Raw genomic sequence first — 4,091 nt, 5'->3', positions numbered from 1 at the left:
AAAGCTAAAAATTGGGTGGTTAGCACTTATAGCGGAGTGCTGCACCTGCACAGATTTAAACAGGGGGCATCAAGCTGTGGTAGCTTTTGCAGACAGCTTTCTTTCTTTTAAGAATAAATAAATAAACAAATAAATGAAACAAAGGAAAAGTCAGAAAAGTGCTCCAAACTGAATAGTACTATAAGCTGCTGCCTAGTTCTTGTATGCATAAGGCCAGCTGTGCTGGGAGTCACTGTGCTCACTGACTGTGTGGCACCATTTTGTGTTTTCATCTATTGCCCCAAGAGCTACAGTGAATAACTACATTTTAAACGTCATGGTCTTGGTCTGCATAACTTGATAATTATGGGTGGTAGCTCTCACTGCTAAATACACGATAAACGTGTTGACATCAGTCTCTGCTCATGTTTTAAGGATGGTATTAGGGTTCATATCTGTGTGACGCCATTTTATATCCATGTCTTGGGATCCCTGAAATGAAGAATGTTACACCACTAATTACCATTCTCCTGCTTTTAATTAGGTTGGAGATCATCTGCTAAATGAAATGTCACATCACATTTATACACTTCTTATTCCATAGAATTTAAGAGATTAAACTGATTTCAAGGATGTATAACCTGATTATCAATGTGTATATCTTCAGATGTCTGTTAGAGGTAACATCAGGCTGCATCTTTTTCTTCCTCTCTCAGTGAAGCCAAACAATTCAGTTCTTAATAAAAGGTTTGGTATGTGGCCCCTTTGTATGTGGTTATTTGCAATGTATGCATGTACGTCTCTAACACCCCTCCCTCTTCTCCCTTCTTTAATATGTGTGTGTGTGTGTGTGTGTGTGTGTGTGTGTGTGTGTGTGTGTGTGTGTGTGTGTGTGTGTGTGTGTGTGTAATTTGTATGTGCACATACTCACACACACACACACACACACACACACAATTTGCCAGTGTGCTGTGCCACTATAACAACAAAGAAATAATCATAAATGAAACATACACAGTAAAAGGAAAATATTAAAAAAATATTGGACCTATAGACGTAATGTTGGCACACAGTCAGTTTTATTTAGGAGTAAACTTTCTAGGCAACAACATATATAATAATTTCATGGTGCCATTTTCATCTGGAAGATCATAAATAAAATAAGTTGTAGCAGACATTGCAGTAGAATTAATGTAGTAGAAAAGTCATTGGAGCTATAAAGAGCATTCATATTCATTCAGTGATTGACTGTCACTTTATTTTAAATAAAATATTGTTCTTTGTGAATAAGTGGGAAGGAAGGAAGACATTAGGTAAGCATTAGGACACAGGTGAGTGTCGGTTGTTATGTGATAACCACATTTCTTTGTGCATGGTAGGGAACAAGGACAAATGCCATGTGTTTTACTCTATGGTCATGCAGTTATGCAAACAGTTATACACCACTCTTAAAAAAGAATATTATAAGGGGTCAGATGATTAGGGCTTCTAGGATGACAAGTAAAGAAGATGTTTTTTTGAATGAATTAAATACCTTGAATAATATGTTTTCACAAAGGGGATATCCGAGTGAATTGATTGAGGAAGCAAAAAAATGCATTATTACACATAGGAATACCAGATACACCCCACTGTTGAGCAGTTTAATACCTAGTAGCAATGTATCTACACAGAATGGGGGGAATATATTCGACTCAGACCAGAGTGATTTAAATCCTACTAATAACACCCCATACCTGACTTTGACATACCACAAGAACATTGAATGGCTGAAAAAAAGTATCAACAGTGTGTGGGAAATGTTCAACACCATGCCCACCAGGGTAGATGTTTTTAAGAGTAGACTCATGTATAGTTATAGAAGGAACTACAACTTAAAAAACATCCTGGAAAATGGTAAAGAACGATTCGATGATGATAATTCTTTGACTCTTAATCATAAAAGAGGAACTTTTAGGTGTAATAGATGCCTTCAATGTCCATTTATAGCAGGTGAAAAATCTATCTATTTACCCAGTTTACACACTACACTAAAAGCGAAAAAATATAGTAGCTGCTACACCAAAGGTTTGGTCTATTTAGCATACTGTACATTCTGTTGGTGCTTCTATGTAGGAAAAACTGAGAGACACCTACGTAGAAGAATATATGAACATATAAGAGACATCAACCGTAAAAATGTTAATAATGCACTTTACAGACATTCTATGGTATGTCTTAACACTAATTTTAAATTCTGGGCTTTGGAAATTGTTGAGAGTCCAGATAGAGGGGGAGACTGGACTACAAAATTATTATACAGGGAGATGATGTGGCAGCTCAGATTAGATGCCTGCAATGGCAAAGGTTTGAACGATTGTATATCTATTGCACCAGCATTAAAAGTATTAGCATTAGACCCTAAGAAACATTTTTAAAGTGGATAATAGTGTTCAACTAATTGATAAATATTCTTTACATCAAAATATTGTTAATGTTTTAACACTTTTTTATATATAGTATTTCAGACGATAGGTCTTTGCATACTGACATATTACTTTCTAATTTCACTTTTGATGGTACGTACTAAGTGTAATGATTTAAAGTTTTGTTATAAGTGTTTTTTATGTGTTTTATAGAGAAAAACTAATATATATTTATAACACGAGATATCACTAAAAAGGAATTCATAACTATATTTATTTTTATATATATATATATAATTTTATATATATATTATTTATATATATATTTTTTATATACACATATACAATACATATATTTATATATTTTTTTATATTATTTTTATATATACATATACAATATATATTTTTTAAACATTTTTAAACAATTTTATAAACATATGTTATAACATATTTTTAGTTATTTTTTAGCCCTAAGTAAAAGATACAAGAACTAGAACAATAGTTATATATGGTTCATTCAGTCCTGACATACTGTTTTGTTTTATTTTATGTATAAATCTGTATTTCATGCTGTCAAGGTGCAATGTCAACAAGGCATAAAATTTGCGGAAGTGTAGGCTTAGGATGATCAACCAGTTCAGCTCAAATTCTATATTGTTTTATTGTTTTATTGTGTAATTGATTAATTGAGCAACGATTATTTTAATAGCATTGTCTATTGTATAAATACTTCAATGTTGTTTGTCATAATTGATTCTGAAGAGGTCTCCAGGGTGGAGACGAAAGCGCTCAATCCGTTCTGTTTTTTGTGTGAATAAAGGAGTGAATTAACTGCCGTGGAGTCGGGTGCTTTATACCACACAATCGGATTTCCTGTTTTCCATTGCTGGGTTGCCTGTCCACTCTTAAGTGTCTCAATGTGCTTATAAAATGGATTTGTTTCTGTATCTATTTGTAAAATATTTTGTTATAGTCTATTGTCATACTAAAGTGCATGTGTATTTTGTTATGATTAAGCAACGGAAATATGTAAATGGGTTCCCTTAAAATATTTATATTTCAAAATGTATAAAAATGGTCTGTTGTAATAGTAGTTTGCCTGATCACAGAATGTATTACATGAACAGTGTCACTTTATAAATTAAAGGAAGTGTATTTACAATAAAGATAACAAAAATAAAGGTTAAGTTTTTATTTAGTTTTGTACTTTTCTTGTCTTCTCAGAGTGCTTGCCAGCATACTTTGAGGTGTTTTAGGGTTACAGACGTGGTACTTTTGATTTCTTTATTTATCTGTTACTGCATAGGCCATGTAAGATCCTTTTTAGGGCCTACACATTGCTTAATACCATTGACATATGACACAGACTCAACAAGTACACATAAACATAGTAAGAAGAGCCAGTTGCTGTACAGCAAAATGTTCTAGTAGCGTCCATTAACACCCACAACATTTCCAAGTGTTTTGTAATCTTCTGTTCCTTTTAATTTAAAAGTACAATGAATCAGTTCATGCTCATCAACACCCTGTTCAAGCACAGTGGTAGATTTTTGGCCATATTTGAAAAGAAGGGGCACAGGTCTGAGTTTTGGGTTATATGTGTTGGATGATAAGTACATGAATAGTCCACACCACATTGCTGTGAATTGTTAAATGAACTTAATTTCTTAAATAAATCAAGTTAGTGTAGGTTTATTTGGTGAAGTT

This window comes from Protopterus annectens, chromosome 1.part0, assembly GCF_019279795.1.
Source record: "Protopterus annectens isolate FY-2018-M chromosome 1.part0, PAN1.0, whole genome shotgun sequence".
In the NCBI taxonomy this organism is placed as follows: domain Eukaryota; kingdom Metazoa; phylum Chordata; order Ceratodontiformes; family Protopteridae; genus Protopterus; species Protopterus annectens.
Note: the sequence above shows the minus strand (reverse complement) of the source record.